Source organism: Schistocerca americana, chromosome 6, assembly GCF_021461395.2.
Source record: "Schistocerca americana isolate TAMUIC-IGC-003095 chromosome 6, iqSchAmer2.1, whole genome shotgun sequence".
Classification (NCBI taxonomy): Eukaryota; Metazoa; Arthropoda; class Insecta; order Orthoptera; family Acrididae; genus Schistocerca; species Schistocerca americana.
The window spans coordinates 105418482-105443959 of NC_060124.1; positions in this window are offsets into that span (position 1 = coordinate 105418482).

Genomic DNA, 25478 nt, shown 5'->3' on the forward strand with positions numbered 1-25478 from the left:
GACAACAATTTATTGGTTAGAAATGTAGATTAAAGCAGAAGAAAATGCAAAAAGGTAGGAATTTAAGGAAATGGGACCTATAAACTGAAAGAACCATAGGTTGTAGAGAGTTTCAGAGAGCATTAGGTAACGACTGACAAGATAAGGGGAAAGAAATACGAAAATACGGTAGAAGTACAGTGGGTAGCTTTGAGAGATGGAATAGTGAAGGCAGCAGAGGATCAAGTTGGTAAAAAGACGAGTGTTAGTAAAAATCCTTGGGAATAGACGAGATACTATATTTAATTAATGAAAGGAGAAAATATAAAAATGCAGTAAATGAAGCGACGTAAAGGAATACAAACGTCTCAGACATGACATCGACAGGAAGTGGAAATGGTTAAGCGGAGATGACTAGAGGACAAATGTAAGGATGCAGAAGCATATATCACTAGGGGTAAGATAGATACTGCCCACAAGAAAATTAAAGAGTCCTTTGGAGAAAAGAGAACCACCTCATGAATATCAAGAGCTCAGATGGAAAACCAGTCATAAGCAAAGAAGGGAAAGCAGGAAGATGGAAGGAGAGTGTCAATACAAAGGCGATGGACTTGAGGACAATATTTAAAATTAAGTCAGATTGATGAACCAGAGATTCAAGGACCCAATTTCTCCAGCCATTTTCGTTTCATTGTTTGAATGGATGAGGGTATCGGTTTCACTCTGATAGGTGAGATGGTAATCTGCTCAGTCCTTTCGCAGTCATACCAAACGTTCGCTCTGCAGATCGTTAAGATATTATATATATATATATATATATATGGACTGAAGCGGTGGGTGGAAGTTTGTACCAAGGCCAGGAATCGAAGCCGGGTCTCCTGCTTACTGGGCATATGCGTCAGCCACTAAGCCACCCTGTCACAGCGGTTCACACAACTGCACGGAGTTATGTGCCAAGGTTGCTTAGTGGTTGACGCACCTGCCTAGTAAGCAGGAGACCCGGCTACGATTCATGTTCACTCTCTGCTTCAGTCTATATACACAAAATCATATCTATATGAGACTAGTAAAATCTCTGAAGTTGTGTCATTTCATTTGTTTAAAATATCTAACAAGTTCCAATTCTTGACCCTTATTGAAAACACACTGATATTTTTCGCAGATTTTGTCAATTGTTGAACAGGGATTGTTCTTTTTCGGTTTTGCGTATCATTTTAAAATATTCAATGGCAGGAAGCTGTTTCGATGTTTTTTCGTCGGTCACTGTTTTATTAACAAGTTGTTAAATGTTTTTCGTGGATCAGTTTTTTCTCTCGGTTTTCCGTACATAACGAATCACCTTCTGCAAACGAGAAAGACAAATCATGCTGTAGAATTCGTCAAACGGAGAATAAAAGGCAAGTGGGAAGGAAAGTACTACGCCAGTAGACCATTCCACCCCAAACGCAAATCTATTCAGAACATTAACGGTGTATTCCGCCCCGGTTTCCCCAAACGCATCTACCCAACGGCATCAATTGTTTGTTGTCTATTTTACGATCTCTGTTTTCGGCTACAGTTTGTGGTATCCAGGAAGTTATTATTTGATATCATAACACATGTCTTACCACCATATCCGTTATTTTTGTCAGTGTTTTCCACGAGGTCTTTTCCTCTTCATTTCTGCGAAGAACCTCGTCATTCCTTATTTTAACAAGTCCAACTAACACCCTGCTGCAGCACCAAATTTAGGTTCTTCGTTTATTTTCTTTTCCGGTTTTCTCGATGTGAATGATTCACATTCTCATAGTGCTTTGTTCCAGACATACAGCCTCATAAAAAAAATTTTCCTTAAGCTGAGATTAGTATTCGACTCTAAAAGACTTCTTTAGCAAAGAATATCCTCCTCTTCTGAGTTTGTCTGTTCTGTTTCGATCCTGCGTGATTTTGGTTTAAAAGTAGCATAATTCTTTCACTTCCTCTATTTCGTAGTCCCCAATTATAATGTTATGTTTATTGCTAGTGTAATTTCCAGTACTCATTAATTTCGTCATTTAGTTTTAATCCATATCCTATGTACATTAGAATGTTCATGTCATTTAACAGGTCTTCGATTTTTTCATCACTTTCTCTGAGAATAGCAATGACCCTAAAGAATTTTATCACCGATTTTGTTTCACACGGAATTTTAATCTCCGTCCCGAACATTTCTTTTATTTCCGTCATTGCCTCTTCGATATACAGACTGAAAAAGCGTGGAGAAACACAGCATCCCCTTCTTATACACTTTGTAATCTAATTATTTCGTTGTTGGTATTCTATGCTTGTGATCCCGTCTTTCCTTTTGAACTTATTGTATATTACCTGTCTTTACTAAAGAAAAGATTACTATCCTATGAGCCGCTTAGAAGAGGTGGGGGGGAGGGGGGGAGAAATGTAATATTCTACAACTGAAGTGGTAAGGAAACCAGAGTGACAGTGTTAATATCTGTGTAGCAAATACAGGAGTTGGACAAAAACGTAGAAACACTGTGAGAAACACACGTTTAGATATAAATGCAGATTCTTGCCAAGCTTGTAGGTGGTGCTGTTATGTTTGACCACGAACAGCATCTGCGCAAAGTCTTCAAAACATTATAAGTCGTGATCGGAACAGTGTTCTGTGTAGTTACGAGAGTACTACGTTGGAGCAAAGTGATTTCGGAAGAGGGCAAATTGTTGGTGCTCCTACGGGGGTTCAAGGTAGCCAATGAGTTTGGTGTTTCAAGACACACTGTATAGAAGTTTTATACCGCATACAGTTGAATGGAATGGATAGTGTCTTGAAAGGAGGATATAAGATGAACATCAACAAAAGCAAAACGAGGATAATGGAATGTAGTCGAATTAAGTCGGGTGATGCTGAGGGTATTAGATTAGGAAATGAGACACTTAAAGTAGTAAAGGAGTTTTGCTATTTGGGGAGCAAAATAACTGATGATGGTCGAAGTAGAGAGGGTATAAAATGTAGACTGGCAATGGCAAGGAAAGGGTTTCTGAACAAGAGACATTTGTTAACATCGAGTATGGATTTAAGTGTAAGGAAGTCGTTTCTGAAAGTATTTGTATGGAGTGTAGCCATGTATGGAAGTGAAACATGGACGATAAATAGTTTGGACAAGAAGAAAATAGAAGCTTTCGAAATGTGGTGCTACAGAAGAATGCTGAAGATTAGATGGGTAGATCACATAACTAATGAGGAGGTATTGAATAGAATTGGGGAGAAGAAAAGTTTGTGGCACAACTTGACTAGAAGAAGGGATCGGTTGGTAGGACATGTTCTGAGGCATCAAAGGATCACCAATTTAGTATTGGAGGGCAGCGTGGAGGGTAAAAATCGTAGAGGGAGACCAAGAGATGAATACACCAAGCAGATTCAGGAGGATGTAGGTTGCAGTAAGTACTGGGAGATGAAGAAACTTGCACAGGATAGAGTAGCATGGAGAGCTGCATCAAACCAGTCTCAGGACTGAAGACCACAACAACAAAAGTCACAACACGGACGAAAGAGTGTGTTGAGCAAACGTGGAAGACGGTCATAGAAGAGGACTGTGACAAAAAATAAGAAGACGGTGCTAAAAATCACTGTAGAACTGAATGTTTCACTCTCGAACCCTGTGAGCACCAAATCAAGAGGAGGGAGCTCCATAAGCTGGGAACTGCCTGGTGAGCTGGAATTCCAAAACTACACATCAGTGATACATATGTCCGTAACGTAATGTCGGAGCAATAAATCCTGAGCTCTGGCGCAATGGAAGAAAGCCATTTGAGTGGATGAGTCTTATTCTACGCAGTTTCCAACTTTTGGCGGAGTTTGTGTCTGGTGTACACCGTCCCAGTCCCACGATGCAGACTGCTTGCTGTAAAACATTGCTGCCACATCGTGGTATTCTGTGGGCCCCATGATCACACTGGAGGTCGCACTATTGTCAGGAGTTATGTGACGATTTGGGCTGGTCAAGTCCACCCCAAGGTACGGTAGTTGTTCCCCAGTGGTGATGTTGTGTTCCAAGTTCACACAGCTCGCATTGTCCAGGAATGGTTTTGTGAGCACGAGGATGAATCCTAGCATCTCCCCTGGCCACAGTAATCACCAGAGTTTGATATTACTGAGCGTTTGTGGTCTTCTTTGAAGAAAAGTGCGAGTAATCGCTATCCACCTTGATCATCGTTACCTGAACGTCCCAGTTTTCGGTGGTGTGTTCTTCTTACACAGTATTAAGTATGGTAATGTGTTGTATTTTTGGTGTTTGCGTGTTTTGTTCCGCTTCCTGTAGTTCTGCAGGTTTGAATCATGCCTCCAGAGGTCGCTAGGAACACATCACATGTAATTTATTAAAAAACTAAAAACCCGCTTCGATTGCGAAAACTGTTAAGTGTTAACCCAGGTTTCGTCGTAGATAACTACACCTTCCTCAGAACAACAATAAAACCCACAAGTGCCTAAGAAGACCTTTGTCAATGATTAAAAGAACACCATAGCTATACATTTATAAACGAAAAAGAAAAGGAAAACACAAATAGTACATATGTAGAAAGCCAAAACCACTACTTAACTTAATGATGTACGCTCCACCTCACACCGGCCTATGTTCGATGGACCATGGCCCGCCATAAACTGCAGCTACATACGGTCGCTCACTTACAAGCCTGACCCGCTATCTATGCAGATGCGCAAGACAAGGGATGTTACTTGAATGCGCATGCGAATACGAGAAAGTTTATACATGGGTCGGGGCTAAATAGCCCACATATTCCCAACCGTATATCAAAAAATGAAATGGATAGAACAAGACACGAGCTAAATAGGAGATGAAATCTAAAAATAACCGCACACGCTTGCTTATGCTAGTAAAGATACTTATATATGAAGCTACCTATGACAACAGGAGGTACTCTTAAAAACTATGCCTAAAGCCAGTAGTTAGCCTGGGGGGGAGGGGGGCTGAGGGGACGTAATCTAAAGACGTCGTGGTAATAAAGATATAGGGAAAAAACGTGAGGTGTTCAACGGGCTAAAATCACCTTCATCCTAAAAGGAAAATGAGGATAAAAAGAAAGAAGATGAACAGCTTGACCAACCGCGCTCGCCAGTCAGCGTGCGCATGTGATAATCCCCAGATCATCAGATTTACAAGTATGAAGAACAAAGTAAAGGCGCGAAACCCTCAAAAAAAAATTTATTTCTTAGTAGGAGTTGGTCATTGGGGATATTGTCTTTAACATGTTGCAGATGCTTAAAGATCTGTATTTCTTCCAAACCATCCAGTTGAAGGTTCACATGTAATTGACTGTTGGCCTTCTACATTACATTAATAGACAGCGTGGTGCTTGTAAAGTATCAGCTGTATTTCCCATTGAAGCCTCTTACCTACAAATATAAGTGTTAACTAGCGTTCTCGGCCTGAACTTTGATTTTGGAAATCTGACTGTGGTTTTCATTGTTTACAACGATTCTGGATTTGCTCATTGGCAATGTACTTGTAGTAATGAACGTCCTCTACAGTGTTTTCAAGTCGAACTTGTTTTCCACATACTAGGTTGTTGGCGAAAATGACCTACCTACTTTCTGTTAAGCTGCGACAGCAAAATACTCTATCCTTGCTCGAAACTTTCCCATATCTGTGTTTTAAAATGTAGTGATATTGTTCTCCTAGCTTCATCACGAGAGTGTCTTACACAGGGAGTAATGAAAATGTACGGCACATATTGCAGATCACAATCCTTACAAGTAGATGAAGAAATAATGTTACATGAACATGAATCTGGAATTCTTTGTTTCCACGTTACAGCTTATTTTCTCCAAACTCATTAATCGTGGGAAACACATACGAACAGAACGCACTAGCATACCACATGCAACGCTTTCTCAATATGATCTCCGTGAACATTGATACATGCATCTACCTACCGTATTAGTGAATCTCGGGTGCGCTGATGTATCCCTGGAGTATTGGCTACGGTTTTACAGAATTCAATTATACGGGCACGGAGACTTTGAACATCTTGTACTTGGGTTCCACATGCAAGCTCTTTCAAATGTCTCCAATAATGAAAGTTCAGTGTGTGTAAGTTTGGAGAGCGTGGAGGCTAGGCAATTGGTTCACCTCTACCTATCCACTTTTACCGAATCTGTTACGGACATTAACACTAAAATGAGCAGATACTCCACCATGCAGGAAGTACACATTTTGTCGCACAGCTAAAGGCATACCTACTGACAGATCAGGTCATTCTCTACTAAATTAGGTGGTTCGGTGGGCCTGCATGGAAGAAAGTGTGCCCCTACCAATCGCCATCAATGCCGGCCAAAACGTTGACAGAAAATCTTTATTGATGACTTGCTTCAACAGTTGTGTGAAAACTGATGTCTGTCCACACATGCCAACTGTGAAAATTTACTCGCTGCAAAAAATGAGTTGTAACATGGAAAGAAATAGTTTACAGACCCATATTAATATAACATAATTTCCTTCGTCTACGTGTGAGGAATGCGTCCTGCAATTTGTGCCGTACATTTTTGTTACACCCTGTATAAGAAAAAATAGTAATATGCGAATTTGGAAAGCTGCGAGTAAGTTTAGTAAAGTCGTAGGATGATTTTGGCACACTTTCTGTGTCGTAAAGGGAAGATAAGGTGAACGGCAATATGCTGGCAGCTTATAACCCTACCACTACTGTTGTAATTTAGTACGCTTGTACCTAAATAACAGAAAACCCTATCCCTATGTTGCCACGTGTAACCCTCTTACTAAATTTAGTTTAGTTTCCAAATGAAGTACACTATGCTAGGATAGCCCTTTGATAGGAGAAGCTAGTCAATAGAGCTACTCTTTTTACAGGATTTGACCGTGTATTGTGCCTAATGGATAAGTAAGTCAGACTATTCAATTCTTTTCCTAAGACCTTACCCAGAGGTTAGAAAGAAATGCAGTATGAACAGTATTATACTGAAGATATGACAAATCAGTTCCAAGTTTATTTAGTGGTTTAAAATATGTACTAACTGTCGCCAGCCTATCCAGGCAACGAAACAATGAATTATTGGAAAAGCAGAAGTACGAATTTGGCCTACTTTCTTGTTACTGTTTAAATTGCTTCTTCAAATAAATATTACCGAACTTAAACAATATTGGGTTACACCCTTATAAATTACGTTTTCAAGCTAAAAAAAAAAAAAAAAATTTGGCCAGCAGGAGACCTTTAGAAAAACACTTTCCATGATCAACAATCTTAAATACTAAAATACTTAGATACTAAAGCAAACACATTTCATTTCAAGAAAACCTCTTTCTTACTGGAATTTACTTTCAAAAGATATTACTCTTTGAACTAACTATGTCTATTCATTTAATAGAATTTTAGTAAATTTGCTTCACTCTGAATTTTACGTAAGCAGACTTTTACAATAACATTTTGCAACAGTTCTGGAAACTCTCTCATTATTTACACATAAACAATTTAAATGGTACCTCTTTATATTAACGTGGCTCTTCATAAGTCTGAAAAACAGGATACTCGGATTAATCAAACACCAGGAAGGAACCCTACATACACTACTGGCCATTAAAATCGCTACACCACGAACATGACGTGCTACAGATGCGAAATTTAACCGACAGGAAGAAGATGCTGTGATATGCAAACGATTAGCTTTTCAGAGCATTCACACAAGGTTGGCGCCGGTGGTGACACCTACAACGTGATGACATGAGGAAAGTTTCCAACCGATTTCTCATACACAAACAGCAGTTGACCGGCGATGCCTGGTGAAACCTTGTTGTGATGCCTTGTGTAAGGAGGAGAAATGCGTACCATCACGTTTCCGACTTTGATAAAGGTCGGATTGTAGCCTATCGCGATTGTGGTTTATCGTACCGCGACATTGCTGCTCGCTTTGGTCGAGATACAATTATTGTTAGCAGAATATGGAATCAGTGGGTTCAGGGGGGAAATTTGAACGCCGTGCTGGATCCCAACGGCCTCGTATCACGGGCATCTTATCCGCATGGCTGTAACGGATCGTGCAGCCACGTCTCGATCCCTGAGTCAACAGATGGGGACGTTTGCAAGACAACAACCATCTGCACGAACAGTTCGACGACGTTTGCAGCAGCATGGACTATCAGCTCGGAGACCATGGCTGCGGTTACCCTTGACGCTGCATCACAGACAGGAGCATCTGCGATGGTGTACTCAACGACGAACCTGGGTGCACGAATGGCAAAGCGTCATTTTTTCGGATGAATCCAGGTTCTGTTTACAGCATCATGATGGTCGCATCCGTATTTAGCGACATCACGGTGAACGCACATTGGAAGCGTGTATTCGTCATCACCATACTGGCATATCACCCGGCGTGATGGTATGGGGTGTCATTGGTTACACGTCTCGGTCACCTCTTGTTCGCATTGACGGCACTTTGAACAGTGGACGTTACATTTCAGATGTGTTACGACCCGTGGCTCTACCCTTCATTCGATCCCTGCGAAACCCTACATTTCAACAGGATATTGCACGACCGCGTATTGCAGGTCCTGTACGGGCCTTTCTTGATACAGAAAATGTTCGACTGCTGCCCTGGCCAGCACGTTCTCCAGATCTCTCACCAACTGAAAACATCTAGTCAATGGTGGCCGAGCAACTGGCTCGTCACAATACGGCAGTCACTACTCCTGATGAACTGTGGTATCGTGTTGAAGCTGCATGGGCAGCTGTACCTGTACACGCCATCCAAGCTCTGTTTGACTCAATGCCCAGGCGTATCAAGGCCGTTATTACGCCCAGAGGTGGTTGTTCTGGGTATTGATTTCTCAGGATCTATGCACCCAAATTGCGTGAAGATGTAATCACATGTCAGTTGTAGTATAATATATTTTTCCAATTTTAATGGCCAGTAGTGTAGTTGTATGATTAGGATGAAATAACAGGGTGAATCATTTTGTTTAAAGTTCAAGAATGATTATTCGTAGTGTAAGTAGGCTATTTAGGCTTTCTTATTAGTAACTCCACGTAGCGCTCTGTATGAAAATCACTGGCTGTGCTGTGTACAGTCTGTGGCTAGTTTGCATTGTTGTCTGCCATTGTAGTGTTGGGCAGCTGGATGTTAACAGCGCGTAGCGTTGCGCAGTTAGAGGTGAGCCGCCAGCAGTGGTGGATGTGGGGAGAGAAATGGCGGAGTTTTTAAATTTGTAAGACTGGATGTCATGAACTGCTGTATATATTATGACTTTTGATGACTATTAAGGTAAATACATTGTTTGTTCTCTATTAAAATCTTTCATTTGCTGACTATGCCTATCAGCAGTTAGTGCCTTCCGTAGTTTGAATCTTTTATTTAGCTGGCAGTAGTGGCGCTCGCTGTATTGCAGTAGTTCGAGTAACCAAGATTTTTGTGAGGTAAGTGATTTGTGAAACGTATAGGTTAATGTTAGTCAGGGCCATTCTTTTGTAGGGATTTTTGAAAGTCAGATTGCGTTGCGCTAAAAATATTGTGTTTCAGTTTAAGCACAGACATGTATAATTTTTCTAAGGGGACGTTTCAGTAGTTTAAGTTAATGGTTCACGCTGTACAAAAGTAGAATACAAATAATATCTTATCTGGTGGCTGTAGGCTTGAGAGGGCGAACAAATATGAAGGCTACACTACCCACAGTACGGCCAGCAAGTATATTGCGGTATGGGCCCAATTTCTCTTCTCGGCGTCGTTCAATTTTAGATACAGTAGCCCAACAACTCGCAGCTATGCCGTAAGTCTTTTGCATTCTTCATCCGAGGCATGCTCCACAAAGGTGATGCCTCAATCACTGCTGCCTACAGACTGTGTGGCTTACTTCCCGCGCTTACTATAGGTAGCGCGCCAATTCGCCCTTGCCACCTTTTCCACTCCCCAGAGGTACTATCGTTTCAGACAAAAGCACACTGGCTTTTATATAACACCTATTTCGGACATTGTTCCAAGGCGTGACCATTTCTTACAATTGTCAAATTTACATCAACAGGAACAGTTTATAAACACAAATATTTTTAAATACATGTCACCAGAAAATTATTTAATCTTATAAACAATATACGTAGTATTTTACATACATTGCTCATATACAGTGCAAAGAACGTCAACATCCAGTGTAGTATACTTCCCTTTACATATACAGAAAATACAGTACCAATATGCCAAAATTCTACAGAAGAATGCTGAAGATTAGATGGGTAGATCACATAACTAATGAGAAGGTATTGAATAGAATTATGGAGAAGAGAAATTTGTGGCACACCTTGACTAGAAGAAGGGATCGGTTGGTAGAACATGTTCTGAGACATCAAGGGATCACCAATTTAGTATTGGAGGGCAGTGTGGAGGGTAAAAGTCGTAGAGGGAGACCAAGAGATGAATACTCTAAGCAGATGCAGAAGGATGTAGGTTGCAGTAGGTACTGGGAGATGAAGAAGCTTGCACAGGATAGAGTAGCATGGCGAGCTGTATCAAACCAGTCTCTGGGCTGAAAACCATAACAATAACATGCCAAAATTTTAAACAAAAAAAATTATAAAAAATTAAATGAACCAGAAACAAATAATGTTATAAGCTCCGCTGGAAGAGCAGGGCAAGCTGATCTCCTGTGCCAGGCACTTAGGTGTGATTTGTAGAGTATCTATGTAGATGTAGCACAGCTGTTTGCTACGCTCGTCTACCTTGCTCTGTGTCACGTCTATCTCAGTCTCGGTAACGTTTCAAGCATTAAGAACATACTAAGAAGGCGTTTCTCCTTATGCCACGAGCGATATTAATGCTTCGTTTGTGGCTCAGTGGGAAAATTGAGACTTGGCGGAAGTTATATCTGTGAGACGCTCGAATGTTCTTCCGTTCATAATAGAGAGAAGTTGGATGACATGATCAGCTGCATCTTTCTAGGAGGAAAACATTGCGCAACTGTCGCTTTCGACAGAGCATCAACCTCTGCTTCCTTTTTTATCGGACGCCAGGCGCATACCTTTGCAGCTGTCCGAAGTATAAATTGTATTAATCCTGCAGGTTCTACTAACTGACGGCTCTTCGAGGATTTGAAGTTATTATTTTATTAGCAGCCAATAAACTTATATTTCAGTTCGCTTAGAGTTAGCTGTCGTTCTGTCGATGTAGCAATCCAGAGATGACTGTTAACTGCAAAGTCGTAGCAGTTAATAATCTCTGAGTCGTGAACTGGTAATCTTCAACTAAATAAAATTGTTATTTGCATTTTGTGCGCATTGTAATCGTTTTCGTATGGTTAAGTGGGTACTTATTAATTCCAGACAATGACTTGCTACAATCCTTTCACAAACAATTGAAAGATTTAGCGACCGTACGTAACCACCAACTTGCGACTGAGCGTTGTAACAACTTTATGTTTTCTTTTTTAGTTGGAAATTAGTACGAGGACAGTTCAATAAGTAATGCAACACATTTTTTTTCTCGGCCAATTTTGGTTGAAAAAACCGGAAATTTCTTGTGGAATATTTTCAAACATTCCCGCTTCGTCTCGTATAGTTTCATTGACTTCCGACAGGTGGCAGCGCTGTACGGAGATGTTAAAATGGCGTCTGTAACGGATGTGCGTTGCAAACAACGGGCAGTGATCGAGTTTCTTTTGGCGGAAAACCAGGGCATCTCAGATATTCATAGGCGCTTCCAGAATGTCTACGGTGATCTGGCAGTGGACAAAAGCACGGTGAGTCGTTGGGCAAAGCGTGTGTCATCATCGCCGCAAGGTCAAGCAAGACTGTCTGATCTCCCGCGTGCGGGCCGGCCGTGCACAGCTGTGACTCCTGCAATGGCGGAGCGTGCTAACACACTCGTTCGAGATGATCGACGGATCACCATCAAACAACTCAGTGCTCAACTTGGCATCTCTGTTGGTAGAGCTGTCACAATTGTTCACCTGTTGGGATATTCAAAGGTTTGTTCCCGCTGGGTCCCTCGTTGTCTAACCGAACACCATAAAGAGCAAAGGAGAACCATCTGTGCGGAATTGCTTGCTCGTCATGTGGCTGAGGGTGACAATTTCTTGTCAAAGATTGTTACAGGCGATGAAACATGGGTTCATCACTTCGAACCTGAAACAAAACGGCAATCAATGGAGTGGCGCCACACCCACTCCCCTACCAAGAAAAAGTTTAAAGCCATACCCTCAGCCGGTAAAGTCATGGTTACAGTCTTCTGGGACGCTGAAGGGGTTATTCTGTTCGATGTCCTTCCCCATGGTCAAACGATCAACTCTGAAGTGTATTGTGCTACTCTTCAGAAATTGAAGAAACGACTTCAGCGTGTTCGTAGGCACAAAAATCTGAACGAACTTCTCCTTCTTCATGACAACGCAAGACCTCACACAAGTCTTCGCACCCGAGAGGAGCTCACAAAACTTCAGTGGACTGTTCTTCCTCACGCACCCTACAGCCCCGATCTCGCACCGTCGGATTTCCATATGTTTGGCCCAATGAAGGACGCAATCCGTGGGAGGCACTACGAGGATGATGAAGTTATTGATGCAGTACGACGTTGGCTCCGACATCGACCAGTGGAATGGTACCGTGCAGGCATACAGGCCCTCATTTCAAAGTGGCGTAAGGCCGTAGCATTGAATGGAGATTACGTTGAAAAATATTGTTGTGTAGCTAAAAGAATGGGGAATAAGCTGGTGTATTTCAATGCTGCATAAAACAACCCCTGTTTCAGAAAAAAAATGTGTTGAATTACTTATTGAACTGCCCTCGTATTAGCAAGTCGACAACGCAGCTTTTTAGTAGGTAAATTTTAAACAAATTTTCGTTCATTTACTTTCAAATAAGTTACGATAGCAATACATTTATATGCTCTTCAAAATATCAGACCCATTTATTACACAGAGCTTTGTGCAAGTTACAACCATGTTACGAGACTTTAAAAAGAGTCATTATGCTGCAATAGATCAGAACCACTTACAGAATGTAATTTTACTTTTACCATTAAGATTTTTCACAGTATATCAATAGTTTTTAATCGTCATCATAGGGGCTGGTTCCTTGCAGTGGACTCACTTCTGTGTCTGACGGCTGTTGGCCAGGGAGCAACTGGTATCTGGCAACGATTTCTGCCGCTTGTCGCGAAGATTCGTCTCTCCGCCTCCACCAATCCCCACGACGAACACATGAAACATACAAACGAATAAAACATGGCTTTTTTAGTTTTTCGTATGGACATTAAAACATATAAACAATTAATTAATCCTCTTAAAACGTAACACTAAGTACCCTTACCATGAAACATGCGGCAGAAAAGATCGTCAGGAATACACTATTTATAAATGCTGTACCATTACAACACCTTAACTAACCAAAGAATGACAACTTGGCAGCAAAATCGAACAACTGGTTACTATCCCCAACATAAGGTTTATATTATTTTCTAAAGTAGTGTTTTATGGGAAATAATAGAAGTCACCGTCAGTACACTTTCTTATTTTTTCATTTCATCTAAACTAAAGCTACATTATCAAAAATAATAGAATAATCCGTTAGCATAAAAATACACGAGTATTCACACAATCACAGCATATTTCATTCATATAAATTACTAATAAACCACTTATCAATTTAACATCACATTCAAACTGTGACCTATCCTGCTCCCATTTGCTCCGACTGTTAGCACTAGTGCGTTGCTAGTATGATATGCCCACAAAAACTTACGTCTTGGCTGCTTAACTGCCCTGCAGTGTTTGTCTCATCAGCATCTTCCACAGCAATAATTCCTTACGGTTTTTCCTGGTTCAGCATGCAGTATTAGAAAAAATTGTCACTTGCCTCGTTGCCAGTGAACAGTTCCTCAAAATTATCGCTAGCAGAGGGCGGTGAAATACGTTAACTTAGGAAAGCGGACAGGAACAGCTCTAACGCCTACTTCGGATCCCTTACTTGTTTTCCCACTAAGCATGTCTTCACAGATCTTGTGTCAGTTAGAAAGGACAGGAACACTAAGTTCTTAGGAGGAAGCCTCCAGCAGCAGTCCACAGAGACAGAAACTTCAATAGCAGCATTATTATTCCTGTCTGTTGTTTTCTCCTTTTCCTTTTCTTTCCCACCTCACATTTTCAGTACTTCCAGTGTTGAAATATTGTTCGCATACTTTCGGCTATATTTAGTGTCTTTCGTTATTAGTTGTGCCTGGATTGCGAGGTACACTCTACAACTTCGACGTGATCGCTCTTCCTTTTCTCTAGTTAAGGGGCTCCGGAAAGGCTCAAAATCATGAAAAGTTCAATGTTTACTTTTTTGCGTTTTCTGAATCTGCAGACTAATACCTTTTAATAGATATATAATTTATTCAATTCCGAAGACTACAACTATTTTTAAATTTTTTTGAAATGTGTTCTACATGGGCGTGACCCACTGTGGCGCTGTTAAACTGCTGTCAAATGGTGTTATTATTAACGTCCGTGTTCATCAGGTACATTTTAGTGATGTGAGATAAAGTATGTGTTGTGGCTAACCTGTGATGGTTCAATATATATCGCTGGTGTGATTGTCGATTGTTTCATGTTTATTTACTCTGTCGTTATCTCGAAAATATTCGTAATTAATTCTGTTTCTTGAGTCTCTGTTTTGTTGAAGTATAATAATGAGTAAAAGTAAAGTTATTAGAAATCCTCTGAAGGCTTTTAAGAAAAGGAGAAATGTTGGAAAGCCAAAGGTATGTGTTATTACTGTAAACAATAAAGACGATAACCAAGTGAGTGAACCTAACCTCTCAAGTACACCTGCCCATAGCAGTCAAAGTGGGAAAGAAAATACTTCACAGAAGAAGCTTGGTTCAATGAGTGAAAACTATGAATGTTATATGGGCGAATCGGATGTGAATGAAATATTTGATATGTCGGTTCTCAAAGGAATTTTTTCAAACTGTGTAAGATGTATTCATTGTAGTGAAGTTGGTCTGGAACTCCCCATAATAAAGCACGTAGGACTTGCTAGTGAAATACAACTGAAATGTGATAAGTGTTCATACATGACCACCTTTTGGAACAGTGTTGCAGTAACTGCAACTGAAGAAAACGGTAGCAAAATCTACGAGCACAACATTAGATTTATTTATTCCTTGCGTTCAGTTGCAGGTGCAATTTTCTGTGGAATCATGAATCTTCCAAATCCCCCAACCAAGTTTACGACCTATAATAAATAATAGGGTCTAAAGTAGAAGATGTCTGTACAGAATCTATGAAGAACGCTGTGGAAGAGGCAGTAATGGAAAATAATGGTAACAGAGATTTGACTGCAGCGTTCGATGGTACCTGGCATAAACGGGGACACACATCTCTTCATGGTGTAGTATCTGCCACCAGTATGTATTCAGGGAAAGTTTTAGATGTAGCAGTAATATCAAAGTATTGTAGATGTCCACAAAAATATAAAGGTACACATGAAAATAATTGCAAAGCTAACTATAGTGGCAGTAGTGGAGGAATGGAAGTGGCTGGTGTTGCCAGTATATTCCAGCGTTCTGAGGCGTGTGATAAAGTGCGATATGTTAATTACCTTGGTGACGGTGATTCTAAAAGTTTCAAACATGTTCAAGGACTGAAGCCCTATGGTGATGTTGTAGTGCAGAAATTTGAATGCACTGGACACGTACAGAAGCGAATGGGAACAAGACTTCGGCGACTGAAAGCTTCGTACAAAAAACAAAAACTCAGTGATGGTAAAGGGTTTGATGGGAAGGGAAGGTTAAGTGACAGTGTAATTGACAAAATACAGAACTATTATGGAATGGCTATTAGGCAAAATACACAAAGTGTCGACGAAATGAAGAAGGCTGTTTGGGCTCTTTTTTTTCATACTTCTTCAACCGATGAAAATCCCCAACATAGCTTGTGTCCCAAAGAAGAAGACAGTTGGTGTAAATATAACAAAGAATTGCTAACTGGTGAAGTGTACACTCATAAGCATAGTCTGCCTCATGCAATAATGGAGGTGATAAAACCTATTTTCAGAGACTTAGCAGCACCAGAACTGTTGAAAAAGTGTATTCACGGAAAAACTCAAAACCCCAATGAAAGTGTAAATAGTGTTATATGGTCGAGAATCCCCAGGACTGTATTTGTTGGAATAGAAACACTTCACTTTGGTGTGTATGATGCTGTTGCGACTTTCAATGATGGCAACATTGTAAGGTGCAAGGTATTTAGAAATATGGGAATGAAGATAGGTTCTAACATGGTACGAGCGATGCTTGCTTTAGACAAGGAACGCCTTCGGGCTGCAAACAGGACTGTAAAGAGTCTAGAAATACAAGCAAGAGTAAACAGGAGGAGGAACAAGAGGAAGCTGGAGGAGGAGTTTGCAGAGGATGAAGATAATCCATCCTATGGACCTGGAATGAACTAAAAAGTTAATCCAATCTTTGTCGCTCGATTCCCAAAACTTTTATTTTCTCATACTAATTACATGTTTTCTAAGGATCTTCCAAACATATTTGTTTCAAACTTTCAGTAAATGTTACACAAAACCTTCTGCATAATTTAACACAGCCTTTTTCCAAAAAACTGTATATTTTTGAATATATAAATAAAAAATTGCAAAAAAATGTTATGAATTTTCATTACAATTGAAAAAAAATCATCTTTAATAACTGAACTAAAATTTTGTAAAATCCCTGTGTTAAGTTGTAGCCCATATTCCAATAAATGATCTGTATAAAGTTCAACTTCCTACCTCAAATACTTTGTGAGGAAAGATGTAATTTATAAGCGTTATTTTAACATTGCAAGTATAGGGCGTTCCGGAGCCCCTTAAAGAACCATAGAGTATGTTCAAAAAAAAAAAAATGGCTCTGAGCACTATGGGACTCAACTGCTGAGGTCATTAGTCCCCTAGAACTTAGAACTAGGTAAACCTAACTATCCTAAGGACATCACAAACATCCATGCCCGAGGCAGGATTCGAACCTGCGACCGTAGCGGTCTCGCAGTTCCAGACTGCAGCGCCTTTAACCGCACGGCCACTTCGGCCGGCGAGTATGTTCAATCCTGTCAACATTTTTTTCATTGCGCGATAGTAGTTTTCGTCTGGTTGCAGCACCGATGTTAGTGAAATGTGCTCTCTTGTTGTGGTGCAGATCAAAGCCAGTTTCCTTCTTCACCGATCCCATATAACTTTGTTTTCTCCACAGACCCCAACATTTGTCAGTTTCCGCCAAGTGTAATTTGTAAAGTACTGTTTCATGAACTACTTTATACCAGATTAATCTTATTGCCTGTTCCTGACATCTTATTGTGGACGTAGCTCCAGATTATGTTCCAGTCCATAGAGGGATATTTTACTTCCATACGGTTGACCGTTCCATTGTTAGTCACTAGCTGGTATAGTTGGGCAGCGGTTCGATCTCCCACGCGAAGACAACTTGTTTCTAATAGAAACAAGTGTGCGTTGCGTTGTGTTATATTCACTCTAAATTTATTTGGCCGCAGATCGTGGTCTCGCTGTCGCGTTCTCGCTTCCCGAGCCCGCGGTTCCGGGTTCGATTCCCGGCGGGATCAGGGATTTTTACCTGCCTCGAGATGACTGGATGCTTGTGTTGTCCAGATCATTCATGACAGTGGCGAGATTGGACTGAGCTAAGGTTGGAAATGTACGGGCGCTGATAACCGCGCGGTTGAGCGCTCCACAAACCAAACATCATCATCTAAATTTATTTGTTCTTGGGTATTGTCAGATTTATATATTTTTACAGGACCACCCAGCACACTTTTCGGGTTTGTGCCACAACTGTGTCGCTGTGCATATCAAAAGTGCGTTGCATTTTGTTTGGACATCTGTTATCCCAAGGCGCTCTTTTTCTGGTGGAACGGTTAAACATGAATTCCTAACTTGAAGACTTCATCTTCAGTTATACCAGCCTATTGTCTCCATTACTTTCCTACCTACATTTCCTGCCAGAGGAAGTATCTGTCCGAGGTACCTTATTATTGAAGGTACGAAGACGAAGTAAATATTCCAGAATTCGAATCGAGAACACCTGCCAACTTGAGTAACGGATAAGTAAATATCCTCGGAGTAGTGAAGCAACTTAAATCACTTAGTAAAAGCAAGTCTTCTGGTCCCCACTGTATAACACTTAGTTCCTTTCGGAGTATGCTGATGCATTAGGTCCATACTTAACAATCGTAAACAACCATTCGCTCGACGAAAAATCCGTACCCAAAGACTGGAAAGTTGACAGGCCACACCACTATTCAAGAAAGGTAGTAGGAGTAATCCACTAAATTACAGGCCCATATCGTTAACGTCGATATGCAGCAGGATTTTGGAACGTATATTGGGTTCGAACATTACGAATTACCTCGAAGAAAACGATCTATTGACACACCTTCAACACGGGTTTAGAAAACATCGTTCCTGTGAAACACAACTATCTCTTTATTCGCATGAAGTGTTGAGTGCTATTGACAAGCGATTTCAGATCGATTCCGTATATCTGGATTTCCGGAAGGCTTTTGACACGGTACCACACAAGCGGCTCGCAGTGAAATTGGGTGCTTGTGGAATATCGTCTCAGTTATGTGACTGGATTTGTGATTTCCTGTCAGAGAGGCCACAGTTCGTAGTAACTGACGGAAAGACATCGAGTAAAAGAGAAGTGATTTCAGGCGTTCCCATGGTAGTGTTATAGGCCCTTTGCTGTTCCTTATCTATATAAATGGTTTGGGAGACAATCTGAGCAGCCGTCTGTGGTTGTTTGCAGATGACGCTGCCGTTTATCGACTAATAAAGTAATCAGAAGATCAAAACAAACAGCAAAATGATTTAGAAGAGATATCTGAATGGTGCGAAAGTGGCAGTTGACCCTAAATAACGAAAGGTGTGAGGTCATCCACATGAGTGCCAAAAGGAACTCGTTAAACGTCGGTTACATGATAAATCAGTCTAATCTAAAAGCCGTAAATTCAACTAAATACCTAGGTATTACAACGTAAATTGGAAGAAACACATAGGCAATGTTGTGCGGAAGGCTAACCAAAGACTGCGTTTTATTTGCAGGACACTTAGAAAATGTAACAGACCTACTAAGGAGATTGCCTACACTACGCTTGTCCGTCCTCTTTTAGACTACTGCTGCGCGGTGCAGGATAATTACCAGATAGGACTGACGGAACATCGAAAAAGTTCAAAGAAAGGCAGCACGTTTCGTATTATCGCGAAGTATGGGAGAGAGTGTCACAGAAATGATAGAGGATTCGGACTGGACATCTTTGCGACGTAATCTTCTCACGAAATTCTAATCACCAAATTTCTCCTCCGAATGTCAAAATATTTTGTTGACACCGACCTACTTAGGGAGGAACGATCACCACGATAAAATAAGGGAAATCAGAGCTCGTACGGGAAGATTGTTGTTGTTGTTGTTGTCTTCAGTCCAGAGACTGGTTTGATGCAGCTCTCCATGCTGCTCTATCCTGTGCAAGTTTCTTCATCTACCAGTACCTACTGCAACCTACATCCTTCTGATACAGGTGTTCATTCTTTCCACGCGCTATACAAGATTGGAATAATAGAGAATTGTGAAGGTGGTTCGATGAACCCTCTGCCAGGCACTTAAATGTGATTTGCAGAGTATCCATGAAAATGTAGACAGATGTAGATGTATGTTGGAGTTGACGTAGTGTAACTCTCTGTAATCGGGGTATTTCTTCATAGTTTTAGCTCACTGTTGATGATACTCAAAGACGATAACGAACAATTTTCCTCCAAACACGCCGGTACGCCTTTAGTTTCCCGATACTAGTTTTGTAACAAATCGACAGTCGTCATTTGGTGGCGTCAAAATCGCGGCGCTCGAAAACGCTTCTGTGTGCCAGAGTGGGACGTAATCCCGGAATCTCCTGATTAGAAGCCTGGTGACGAACGCCGGGCGGCTATTCATTTGCGCAATCCGCTTTGGCGTTCGAGTCTGCAAGGTTTCGTCCGGGAAAAGTTAATTTCAAGTGGATTACCATTCGTCGCCGCAGCTGCGGCAGCCCTTTTCTTAGGGAAAAAGTTTGTCAGCGACTGACGTAGGAATTTGACTACATGTAAAACAAGGCGATCCATTTTGGCTTATTTCATGTATCCATATATTTGCTCGCTGAAGCAAGGTATGCTTGTGAGAGAAATTAGTAACTGAACACATGAAGTGAGCCGTACCTGATGCCGAATGACGTGTGTTATGTAAGTTTAGAAGCGTTCGCGTCCGTTGCCATTGTACACTTTGTGATCAAAAGTATCCGGACACCCCAAGAACATACGTTGTTCATATTAGGTGCTTTGTAATGCCGCCTACTGCCAGGTACTCAATAACAGTAGTCTAGACATCGTGAGAGAGCAGAATGGAGCGCTCTGCGGAACTCACGGACATCGAACTACATCTACATCTACATCTACATTGATACTCCGCAAGCCACCCAACGGTGTGTGGCGGAGGGCACTTTACGTGCCACTGTCATTACCTCCCTTTCCTGTTCCAGTAGCGTATGGTTCGCGGGAAGAACGATTGTCTGAAAGCCTCCGTGCGCGCTCTAATCTCTCTAATTTTACATTCGTGATCTCCTCGGGAAGTATAAGTAGGGGGAAGCAATATATTCGATACCTCATCCAGAAACGCACCCTCTCGAAACCTGGCGAGCAAGCTACACCGCGATGCAGAGCGCCTCTCTTGCAGAGTCTGCCACTTGAGTTTATTAAACATCTCCGTAACGCTATCACGGTTACCAAATAACCCAGTGACGAAACGCGCCGCTCTTCTTTGGATCTTCTCTATCTCCTCCGTCAACCCGACCTGGTACGGATCCCACACTGATGAGCAATACTCAAGTATAGGTCGAACGAGTGTTTTGTAAGCCACCTCCTTTGTTGATGGACTACATTTTCTAAGCACTCTCCCAATGAATCTCAACCTGGTACCCGCCTTACCAACAATTAGTTTTATATGATCATTCCACTTCAAATCGTTCCGTACGCATACTCCCAGATATTTTACAGAAGTAACTGCTACCAGTGTTTGTTCCGCTATCATATAATCATACAATAAAGGATCCTTCTTTCTATGTATTCGCAATACATTACATTTGTCTATGTTAAGAGTCAGTTGCCACTCCCTGCACCAAGTGCCTATCCGCTGCAGATCTTCCTGCATTTCGCTACAATTTTCTAATGCTGCAACTTCTCTATATACTACAGCATCATCCGCGAAAAGCCGCATGGAACTTCCGACACTATCTACTAGGTCATTTATATATATTGTGAAAAGCAATGGTCCCATAACACTCCCCTGTGGCACGCCGGAGGTTACTTTAACGTCTGTAGACGTCTCTCCATTGATAACAACATGCTGTGTTCTGTTTGCTAAAAACTCTTCAATCCAGCCACACAGCTGGTCTGATATTCCGTAGGCTCTTACTTTGTTTATCAGGCGACAGTGCGGAACTGTATCGAACGCCTTCCGGAAGTCAAGAAAAATAGCATCTACCTGGGAGCCTGTATCTAATATTTTCTGGGTCTCATGAACAAATAAGGCGAGTTGGGTCTCACACGATCGCTGTTTCCGGAATCCATGTTGATTCCTACATAGTAGATTCTGGGTTTCCAGAAATGACATGATACGCGAGCAAAAAACATGTTCTAAAATTCTACAAGAGATCGACGTAAGAGATGTAGGTCTATAGTTTTGCGCATCTGCTCGACGACCCTTCTTGAAGACTGGGACTATCTGTGCTCTTTTCCAATCATTTGGAACCCTCCGTTCCTCTAGAGACTTGCGGTACACGGCTGTTAGAAGGGGGGCAAGTTCTTTCGCGTACTCTGTGTAGAATCGAATTGGTATCCCGTCAGGTCCAGTGGACTTTCCTCTATTGAGTGATTCCAGTTGCTTTTCTATTCCTTGGACACTTATTTCGATGTCAGCCATTTTTTCGTTTGTGCGAGGATTTAGAGAAGGAACTGCAGTGCGGTCTTCCTCTGTGAAACAGCTTTGGAAAAAGGTGTTTAGTATTTCAGCTTTACGCGTGTCATCCTCTGTTTCAATGCCATCATCATCCCGTAGTGTCTGGATATGCTGTTTCGAGCCACTTACTGATTTAACGTAAGACCAGAACTTCCTAGGATTTTCTGTCAAGTCGGTACATAGAATTTTACTTTCGAATTCAATGAACGCATAGCCCTCCTTACGCTAACTTTGACATCGTTTAGCTTCTGTTTGTCTGAGAGGTTTTGGCTGCGTTTAAACTTGGAGTGGAGCTCTCTTTGCTTTCGCAGTAGTTTCCTAACTTTGTTGTTGTACCACGGTGGGTTTTTCCCGTCCCTCACAGTTTTACTCGGCACGTACCTGTCTAAAACGCATTTTACGATTGCCTTGAACTTTTTCCATAAACACTCAACATTGTCAGTGTCGGAACAGAAATTTTCGTTTTGATCTGTTAGGTAGTCTGAAATCTGCCTTCTATTACTCTTGCTAAACAGATAAACCTTCCTCCCTTTTTTTATATTCCTATTAACTTCCATATTCAGGGATGCTGCAACGGCCTTATGATCACTGATTCCCTGTTCTGTACATACAGATTCGAAAAGTTCGGGTCTGTTTGTTATCAGTAGGTCCAATATGTTATCTCCACGAGTCGGTTCTCTGTTTAATTGCTCGAGGTAATTTTCGGATAGTGCACTCAGTATAATGTCACTCGATGCTCTGTCCCTACCACCCGTCCTAAACATCTGAGTGTCCCAGTCTATATCTGGTAAATTGAAATCTCCACCTAAGACTATAACATGCTGAGAAAATTTATGTGAAATGTATTCCAAATTTTCTCTCAGTTGTTCTGCCACTAATGCTGCTGAGTCGGGAGGTCGGTAAAAGGAGCCAATTATTAACCTAGTTCGGTTGTTGAGTGTAACCTCCACCCATAATAATTCACAGGAACTATCCACTTCTACTTCACTACAGGATAAACTACTACTAACAGCGATGAACACTCCACCACCGGTTGCATGCAATCTATCCTTTCTAAACACCGTCTGTACCTTTGTAAAAATTTCGGCAGAATTTATCTCTGGCTTAAGCCAGCTTTCTGTACCTATAACGATTTCAGCTTCGGTGCTTTCTATCAGCGCTTGAAGTTCCGGTACTTTACCAACGCAGCTTCGACAGTTGACAATTACAATACCGATTGCTGCTTGGTCCCCGCATGTCCTGACTTTGCCCCGCACCCGTTGAGGCTGTTGCCCTTTCTGTACTTGCCCAAGGCCATCTAACCTAAAAAACCGCCCAGCCCACGCCACACAACCCCTGCTACCCGTGTAGCCGCTTGTTGCGTGTAGTGGACTCCTGACCTATCCAGCGGAACCCGAAACCCCACCACCCTATGGCGCAAGTCGAGGAATCTGCAGCCCACACGGTCGCAGAACCGTCTCAGCCTCTGGTTCAGACCCTCCACTCGGCTCTGTACCAAAGGTCCGCAGTCAGTCCTGTCGACGATGCTGCAGATGGTGAGCTGTGCTTTCATCCCGCTAGCGAGACTGGCAGTCTTCACCAAATCAGATAGCCGCCGGAAGCCAGAGAGGATGACTGGATGTCACTTGCGTCATACGACTGTACGCGAGATTTCCACACTCTTAAACATGCCTAGGTCCACTGTTTCCAATGTGATAGTGAAGTGGAAACGTGAAGGGACACATACAGCACAAAAGCGTACAGGCTGACCTCGTCTGTTGACTGACAGTGACTGCCGACTGTTGAAGAGGGTCGTAATGTGTAACAGGCAGACATCTATCGAGATCATCACATGGGAGTCCCTGACTGCATCAAGATCCACTGCAAGTACTATGATAGTTAGGAGGGAGATGAGAAAACTTGGATTTCATGGTCGAGCGGCTGCTCACAAACAACACATTACGCCGGTAAATGCCAAACGAAGCCTCGCCTGTTGTAAGGAGCGTAATCACTGTACGATTGGACAGTGGAAAAACGTTGTGTGGAGTAACGAATCACGGTACACAATGTGGCGAGCGATGACCGGGTGTGGGTATGGCGAATGCCCGGCGAACGTCATCTGCCAGTGTTTAATGCCAACAGTAAAATCCGGAGACGATGGTGTTATGGTCTGGCAGTGTTTTTCATGGAGGGGGTTTGCACCCACTGTTGTTTTGTGTGGCACTATCACAGCACAGGTGTACACTGATGTTTTAAGCACCTTCTTGCTTCCCACTGTTGAAGAGCAATTCCGGGATGGCTATTGCATCTTTCAACACGATCCAGCATATTTTCATAATTTACGGCCTGTGACTGAGTGGTTACACAACAATAACGTCCTTGTAATGGACTGGCCTGCACAGAGTTCTGACCTGAACCCTATAGAACAACTCTGGGATATTTTGTAACGCCGACTTTGTGCCAGGTCTCACCGACCGACATCGATACCTCTCCTTAGCGCAGAGCACTGTGAAGAATGTGCTGTCATTCCCCATGAAACCTTCCAGTACCTGACTGAACTTACGCCTGCGAGAGTGAAAGCTGTCATCAAGGTTAAGGGTGGGCCAATACCATATACAATTCCAGCATTACCGATGGAGGGCGCCACGAACTTGTAAGTCATTTTCAGCCAGGTGTCCGGATACCTTTGATGATATAGTGTAGGTCGTTATATTCCTGCACTTATCACAATGTAGTTGTGTAGCTCTCCCGTTGGACCCCCGACCCCACAAGGTTCTTGACCAGCTGACTCTTTCGCCCCTGTGTACCTCTTTCTTACTCTATCTTAATTGCTTGCAAATGCTGTTTGTCTCCATTTCTGCCGTGCCCTATTTTTTATTTTAAAGGTAGCACTCCGTTAAATAGTGGGTGCTCTTTAACGCCTTGACTACACTGGAACACCGGTGGGACAGCTGTGTGCGGGACGACCCCCGTCACATGTAGAACCCAAGGGGATGCCTATCTGCCGCCTTATTTACTTCTCTCTTCTTATTTTTACTATTGACGGTTCAGCTGACGTCCATTACATTTTTAGCCTTCTCAATTTAGTCCTGGGAGACCCGTGCTCTCATCTATGTAGCGGCCCGATCCATACACTTTCTCAGCTCTGGCATCTGTATTGCCTACCGTTCTTCGGTCATCAGATCTTTATGCTGGGTTCATCCTTTGGCGTCTTCAGATGCCCAGGTGACTGAAGACTCTCAACAGCTGGTGCCACGTACACGTATGAAAATATGTGAAACCTGTGGTTCTCCTGATACATCGAAAGTTCATATAGCTAATCAGAGTGCTGCCGCGTAACGACCTCTCGTGATGCTCTGTCAAGGTAACCTTCATTTATAACTAGAAGTTACACCGACAGAAGATTCATAAATGTTGACCATCAAAGTTGGCTGATACGCCTTGTAATAGCAACTGGAGACGTACCACATGTGTGATATGAGAAATCCAAAGCTTTCATTACTGAATGTAAAACATT